General features: G+C 39.4%; 1 long non-coding RNA gene across 1 annotated transcript; it reads left to right on the top strand.

Annotated features, from left to right (window-relative positions):
* The first annotated feature begins 262 nt into the window (after positions 1 to 262).
* LOC145482931 (uncharacterized) lies at positions 263 to 5817 on the top strand. Its single transcript, XR_014048847.1, has 2 exons — positions 263 to 2546; positions 4575 to 5817. It is a non-coding gene; the product is annotated as an uncharacterized LOC145482931 (long non-coding RNA).
* The last annotated feature ends 2799 nt before the right edge of the window (positions 5818 to 8616 follow it).

The following is an 8616-nucleotide window of genomic DNA, read 5'->3' on the forward strand; positions in this document are numbered from 1 at the left end:
TTTATCAGACAGTACTCTGTGTGGGGCAATTCTGTCCGGTTGGTGACTGGTCTGATGGTACTGTTCAGATGTGGCTTCACGCAGCACATTCTCATTCTAAAGAATTGAAATAGAACAGGAAAATGAAACATACTACAGCAACCAAGAACGGGTCAAGTACTTCACATGCAACTGTCCATTGGTGCTTTCTTCAGTTAGCTTATTTATTTTTCAATAAAGGGAACTAACCCAGGAGTGGGGGCGGGGGGGGGGGGGGGCGGGGAGGGGGAACTCCCATGTAAAAAGGACGGGGGTGCTTGTTGTACCTTTTTTGGGGTTAAAAAAGTACTTTTGGTTCGTCTTAGGTGTTCAGTCTCATAAGGTCCACAGCGGGAACTTTTGCAATACCTTTTAGATTATTAAGCCAAAAAAATTCGACAGGACACAATGTGTTATTTTACAATATTGGAACTTCTCGAGGGTCAAAAGAATTGCAAGCCACGCGCACAACATAGGATCTTGGTAACTCTTAGGGTTTTTTTTTTTTTTCAAAATTTGCGGCAAGCACCCCTGACCTTTTCATATGGGAATCTCCCCCTCCGCCACCGGGAAGCTGATGGTGATGATAATAATGATAATAATTTTAATAATAGTAATAATTAACAGTTACCAGGAGCCCATGGTCATGGGCTCTGCAGTTATCAGTCTGTAAGGCAATTTCTATGAAAATGAAAAGAAAGAGTGTCCCTGTGTGGACGTTCCTTATCCTCTGTCTATGTTTTCCACTTTTGTGAAGCCTGACATGAATACAAATCAAAAGTGTTGTGGTACATACCCAGTGAAGTACTGCAAGCTGCATTCTCATTTTATAGGTGTCTTTGCGACTGAAATGGATGCGCTTCTGTGTATAAATAAGCATCACCATATGCAGTGATTCCATCCAGAAAGTATCTCGGCACTACAGTAAATAGAGGTAATAAGTTCAAAGTTATACAATTGAAGAAAGCTTTTGTATTATAAATAAAACATGTATTGAGTAAATCTCTGTTTCTTAGGCGGGAGTAATGTTGCTGCCCACTCATGGACTTTCACTATTTGAGTCTGGAAAGCGTTCCCCGTTGCACTAGGACGTGACCAGAACTAAAGTATAGGTCTACTAGTGCGGTATACACTATCAGCCAAAATGGCGTCGTTCGGTCTCGTTTGTCCGATCGAAGTTTCGGAGGAAGATTTAGAAATATACATTACTGGATAATTTATTTCCTGAGAAAACAAAAGAGAGAGACAATCACCTCTGCTTGACTAAGCGACATAAAAACCTCAAAATTGTTGAGTGAAATCACGTGAAGAACGGGAGTACACTGCTGACCCTGTTCTAAAGTTGGAGAACACAGGCGGAATGAATATTTTTATAAATATTCTTATAAATAGTGTCGTTTATTGTGACAATGAATCATTTCTGATTGTTCCTTTTGTTGTCATGTAACTAATCAGTCGCTCAGACTGAGCCGAAAGAACGTTCCAGGTCCTAAAATAATTCCTGAATGCGGAAGTTGAATACTTTATAAGTACTAAAAAATAAAGTCTTATTACAGAAATAGCAAGAAAGATCGGTTAAATCCCTGCCGCGGATGATCTGATTTATATCAAAGTGGTTTTCTTTTCGTTTCGCTTAGTATTATTTCCCTTTTCTTTATTTTACGGTGGGTGACATGTGACCATCATGTATCCTCTTTTAACGCAGCTTTATTCTGGCTACCAGCCCTTCTCTGTCCCTCGCTCGGTCACTGATTACTGAAGTTCAAGCCAGACCATGGATTGGTGCTGTGTGGGAGAAGAGAATTGTGAGTTTAAGGCTGACTTCCTGTTTTTACCTCATGTTCTACTAATCTCCTCACAGTTGAAATTTTCGTGGCGTCAATGTACAGGAACCGAACCATACCGGTCTCCACCGCCTACAGCCCGGCACAATGCCACTTTTGGAAATGCGCGAAACAATAGCGCGACGTAACAACGTGGCGGTTGTCAACTATTCATGTGCGTGGACTCTTCCTGAGTTGTGGATTTACCTTTTTCAAGTCTTCCTGTAGGGGTGTGTTTCTTTCTGTTAGTAACACAGCAAAGATGGCATTGAAGAAAAGTTTTGCGTGAAATTGTGGACAATGATGACGAAATGTGTGCGGACGTGAGGTTTTGCTTTCCATTTAGAGAGATCGGTCAGATTTTTTTCAGACGGAATGACTCAGATCAGAAGTCAGGAACTTTTGGGGAGTTCAAATCCAAAACATTTCCTGTTGGAGGGTATGGCTCCGGATTTCGAGGTGCTCGTTGTTTCGGAAATCTGTCACCATTTATTGTCTGGATGCGCGCCTGACGTCATGATGAACAAACAAGCACGCACACTTTTACGCCCAAAACACGCTCTTGTGTAGCCTTACCAGTTTTCACTTTTAGTCTTGCGTAATTGTCTTGAGAAATCCGCGTTCTCCAAGCTATTAAAAACCAGTAAAACGGGACAGTCGTTTCGCCTTCTGAGCACGGGGGACAGATAGAAGAGAAGTCGAAAGGTAGGATAATCAATGATAGGGTACGTATTTTATTGAATGTAGTACTGCATGTACACACTGAACCGGCATCGACATCGGTGAAGACTACCGCCCTGATACATTTAATTCGCGAAAACTCCTGCTCCCTAGCTGTCATTGCGAAAGATATTAAGTGATCTACCGAAATAACTTATAGTGCAGTATCCAAAACACGACGGATTGTGATATTCTGCCGCCACCGAAGCCGACCGGTTCATGATGAAAAGAATAATTCTGATTGGTCCCGCCTGTGTGGTCTGAATTAGTTTCGGCGAATCACTTTTTCCAAACATTGCACTAAACATCAAAACAGTTTCTTTTATTCAGAAGAATATTTTTCTGTCATGTTTGGCAGACAATATTATTTCAGTTTATCTCTTAGGAAAGTAACCCGAGAAAAAGAAGAAAAATAAATACCTAACTTTCAGGTGCAGAGTTTATCTTGAATTATCGCGTGGAAGCATTACCAGCAATTTTAAGAGTCATTATAAGAAAATAAACACCTTTTTAAACTACTTATTGAATTACCTTGTTACCGGCAACATTTTCCCAATAGACCTCATGCTAGTTCAATGACTTCATAACCACAGTGCAAGTGGCTACTTTGGAGATCATTTTTCACGAGAACACTCATGGAACGTTCTCGTTTTACGTCAACATTGTCTACTCACAGCTCGAGCTCAGTCTCGTCTCAAAATATCGCTTATCACAGACCTTGCGGTCTGCTCGTCAGTAAGTGAAATACTTGCACTCTTCAGAAGGATCGAGCGAATTTTCCAACCTTTGTTATGATACCTCGTTCGATAACTTCAGCATGCTTAGAATATGTCCTCAGTTGGCAGACCTGAAAGATTTCGTCAAATAAAATTTCCCGCCCCTTTTGTAACCTTTGATTCATAGCTGTCTTTAATCGATATCACAGTTAGATTAACCTTCCCTTCCAGTGCAGCGACAAAGGAAATATCTTGGAGGTTTGCTCAAGCAGATCAATAGTAAAATCCATTAATCCCAACTTTTAAGCAAACAATAGTCGGAATTGACCTCGCTGAACGTTTTCCGTTTAGTAGTTTACGCATTTACTCTACTTACATTAACGTCAAAAAAAGAATAAGATTCAAGAATTTTTGATACCTTGCTATATATAAAGACCAATTGTATGTTCTGTTTTCTAATATATGCAGATAAGATACGCATTTCAGCTCGTAAGTCTATAAATGAAAAAATTTATCTGACTGTTCAAGATAATAGAATAAGGTATTTGTTTGCTGGTGAAAAATATGCGCTAAATATCACCGATTCGCTCTCCAAATGAATTTCGTCACAAACTTGTTTCGTGTTGATAACAAAATTACTCTGCATGCTTGCCTCAAGGCATGCTATGACAATGGCTTTTCATGTTGATGTTTATATCTTTTACGCCAATGGTTCACTTTCAATTTGAACACATTCCAGTCATGTTTTCTGTTCTTTTGCCTGGGTATTTCCTAAAAGCATTTGTCTAACTATTGCCAGATGCTAAAGGATTAGATTATTCCAGGTGATTTAGGAAAATTAGAACGACTAAATGCCGGCGCATTGAAACGAAGTCAGTAAAATTCCATATTTCCATCTGTGATTGTGATAAAAGAGGCCTGCATGGATAATCACGTATTGAACTCTACACTCCGCAAGGGCTAATTTGCTTTTGTTTAGCTTTACCTTACACAAGACCTATTCATTGCAGCCGACCGCAACGTTTTATTACCTGTTTTCACGCAACACCTCATTAGGGATAACTTTACAAAGGTGCCCATTCACCGTTTAGCAGCCGAAAAACAGGTCAACGACATTTTCGAACGAGGTAATTACTGAAACGTTTGGATGCCGAGGGTACATTTTTCTCCTGGCTGTTTCGAGACAGCATTGTATTATATTGGATTCAGCACGCATCGCGATTTGTGACACATAGGTATTTATATAGTGATAGCAATCTGCTAAAAGCTAACCGTGAACCTATCTTCTTTGGTCAAGGTAAAGGATTACTCTAGTCGGCAGAGGTCAAGATTCTTCTGTTCTGTCAAGATGCTCCGGAAGATGATCACAGCGAGATAAACAAAGGAAAGTGGGCAAACTGCATGCGTAAAATTTGATAACCGGCAGTCAAGGAGACATTTGGATCAGACTTTTCGTACCAATAGTTAAAGTACAATCTCTTGGACGCAGAAAATTTCCATTGTCATTCGGAGGAATTGTTGGCTCATCTGCTGCCGAAACAGACGGCCAGAACTTCCTTTATAGAGGAATGCCCTCAACAAACTTAAAGACAAGCTTGGAAAATGCCGCTTTCTTTCTACGCCGGTCGAAGATCGGCGCTGCTAAACAAACTAGGGAACAACAATTTGCAAAGCTACCCAGCTCGAGATTCGACGAGCTAACAGAACTTTACAATGAACACACGCCACGACACAACAACAGAGCCAAACTAGACAAGGTGGCTCATTTACTGGTACAAATTCTGCAGGTACAAGAAGTGCAAACGATCAAGGAATACACCATGAATGGGTACCGTTTCAAGGTACACGTGCTTGAAGACACAGAGTTATAGCAAGCATGGTTAGACAGTTGTCATCACTGTGCAACATGCGGACTGAACTTCTTGGTTGTAATTAGTTTCTTTAGAAGGCAAAGGCGCTTCATAATCAAGGAAACCAGAACGATTTATTGTTGCTATTAGCAAAGATAAGGGGCTGTGAAACTGACTGAACTGATCGATGGCCAACTTGTGTATTTCAATAAAGCTCCTAGCTTGGGGCTATTGATTCCCGAAGCTGCATTGATTTCAATCGGGACATCAAACTGTGATGGACCTTTATTCTGTAAATGGTTAAATTAGATGAACCCGCAAGATCATATTAGCCATGATGATAGATAAGAGTCAACGGTTTTACAGCCTTAAAATCTTCCGCTCCTAAGATGTAAATATGTAAAAGACATTTGGCAGTTTATTGAACCTTTGATGTTCTGAAAACACAGGCTTGTTTCTAAACAAAACATTAAGCCTTGCTCCAGAGTAAAAGAAAACAAATGCTCAAGTGCATTTTGTTCTAGTATGTTAATGCGTTAGATAATTGTACCTAATTCTTTTTCAATCGGTTGACCAAAAGAAACAAGTCACTGTCGCTTTGGGTACTCACGAGTTGGTCTGCTGTGTTGGAATTCACGCCCATATCTCATGACGCATGATAAAGGTACATGTACACACGTACACACCAAGGGTCAAGTATTGTTTTTTTTTTAAAAAATGTAATTTCAATTTTCCCATAGCTTTTCTTTGAGCGAGGATGGTTCGTAAATCCAGTTAAATGTTCCCTATAGTTTTCACTACCGGTTCTCTTATGACTCATTTATAACTTAGCTAATGGTCTGTTTTCTACTTAACATGGTAAACCACACAAAGAGCCAGAAGATGCATTGCTTTTCAGTTTCATTCTTTAATTGAAAAAAACATTTTAAAAAAAATGTCTTGTTATGGTAGCGTGACAAAACTGTTTTGCATGCACGAGGTTCTGACCTGTTGACATAGTTTGCTAGGCCTAGAGATAATCTTTTAACCGAAACATGTTTTATGCTGAATCCTCGATATGGATGGGTTTTAGACTGAGCTAACGTAAAACTACTTCAGAATCGCGTCAAATCTAAGAACAAGAATTAGAACACAGATTTGCAAAAAGCATCGTCCTTTCACTACGAATCATATTTGAGTATGCTACTGGTGAAATGCGAATGTCATTTCATGGGCTGAAGGACACCTTGTAACCATTCTATCCATTGCAAAAAGCAAATTTTTAAATCATGACAGCTTGAACGTCAACTATCCGTCAAGAGAGGACTCTCCTCTTGGTAACACGAGATTTCTTGAATCAAATCACGTTACTAAACGATGGGATCGCAGTATTTGCTCTTGTAGAATAAATTATTCATATTAGTCTTAGTGTCTCTTAAGTACACTTGCAGACAGTTGCCTTTCAATCTTTCGTAGGAAAGTTGATAAACACTTTTTTTAGTATAACTAAATTGCGATCAAAACAAGTGAAACTTTCTGTTTCTAGTTGGATTCAGTGATTAAGTCAATACGAAAGATTAACTTAGTATAACGCAGAATCACAGAATACAGCATTTGAAGCCGGAATGATCACTGCAATTTTCAATTGTGTGTAAATTACAAAAGCGCTGTATGGCCCCCTCGCTTGGAGGCCTAATCAGTACGTTACCTTTCTTCCCTCTACAGCATGTTTCCCGAGGTGTGTTTAGTGTTTATTTTGATCTTGATTGTAAACCATAACTTTCCTTTTTCCGGGTCTTGTAACTGATAAGGGTTAATCAATTTCCATAACCCAAATTTTCCTCTTTTTATTTTCCAAGGATCAGATTAGTTGAGCAGTAATTACACTGTTCATTAGCGATGGACCATTATGTTTTTGGGGAGGGTGGAGGGGAGCAGGGGAAGTGCAATTTTTCTGAGCAGGAATTTATTTTTCATGGTCAGGTGGTGCATGAATTATTTTTTTGTTGCTGTTTTGCGTTTTTCTCCCTAGGTGTGCTCTGTTTGGCTTACTTTGCATGATTCTGTTTATCGCTTTATCTCTTGAAGGATTTTTTTTTTGCCTTTCTCACTCCCTGTCTCCCCCTCCAAAAAAAAAGTGCTTTGAAAGGGTGCTTACGTCTAGGGTTCGTTTAATTTGTCGATTGTGGTATTATTTGTATTGCACCGCTGAAACACTGTACACTCATAGGGACTTTTAACGAAGAGAGTTTATGCAGGAGACGAAACGTTACTTTGTGTACCAACCAAATATCTTGACTCACGAGCATTCCTTCATGGTTTCAATATGTGAGACAGTACATGGTCTCAGTATCTCAAACAATATCTCAGTCAAAAATTTTTTCTTGATACACGTGTTCGTTCGAATCAGTATTGTTCTTGATGCTGCCTTTTATTGCGTGTACGAACTGAAAACAGCTCGCTAAGAAGTCTGGCGATAGCAGGTTCTGAATGCTCTTAATTGTCTTACCGGCCGTTGCTAACAAGTTCTTACAAGCCACAATGCCTGCAAAACGGATTAACAAGTAATGGTAATTGTGCAGAAAGCAGATTTGAGGTAAAGGTGCTGTTTAAAGCTTTAGCGGCTAACCATGCTAATCCAAGTCAGTGCATTACTACGAAAAAGCTGATTTTTTTATGGCTTCATAGCGTTGAGGTCGTTGAGAAGTGCCGCAAGATTTCTAAAGGAATGGTTGGAATTCTGTGTGGGCTTGGTGGTCTCTTTGCGTGCTAAAATGAATGATCTATGCCGACATTCGTTGACCCTCTTAGCGGATTAAACTGAACGTGCAGTGTCTCTCGCCAAAATATCTTTGATTCAAAGTCAAACATACCGCGACAATTGCGTCTGCAGGAGAATTAATCACCAATACAAGATAGAGCTGGACTGATTATGATCAGTGATAAGACTAGTCCATACCATTTACACCAAGTCTTCAGTTCATGTCATTTTTTATAGCCAGTCGAGCTAGCTAAAAGTTTGTCAATATGTCAAATATTCAGTCCTGGAGTTTGAGTTGTCAGCTTAGTTGTCAGTGAAGTCTTCCTGAAGTCCTCCTTTCCGTTTGAAAGGTGTCTATTATCACGCGATGGGTACTTGAAAAGCTTTTAACATGCATGCAGTTTTAACTTAATTAACCTGTGAACATTTTTCAGCTTTTGAAACACATTTTCGTCTGACTAATGTATGATATTTGGGAGGTCGTTGGTCTTTATTAACTTAGTACTCATTCAACAAAGTATAAAGGCATTTTTTTTATTGCAGAGTCTTGTTGGAACACATTTAGAAAAGTGCGCATTTAAATTTTTTACATTCTGTGAAATTACATTCTCTGAAATCTCTTTTGGAAACAGACATCTACACAACAGAAAAATGGTCAGGTTAATGAGATCACATGTCGAAGAACAAGCTGAAAGTTTAATATTGGAAAAAAGATTTCGACCAAATCCCACTGGAACAGAAGAAAGAAA

The sequence above is a fragment of the Orbicella franksi genome, chromosome 3 (assembly GCF_964199315.1).
Source record: "Orbicella franksi chromosome 3, jaOrbFran1.1, whole genome shotgun sequence".
Taxonomy (NCBI): domain Eukaryota; kingdom Metazoa; phylum Cnidaria; class Anthozoa; order Scleractinia; family Merulinidae; genus Orbicella; species Orbicella franksi.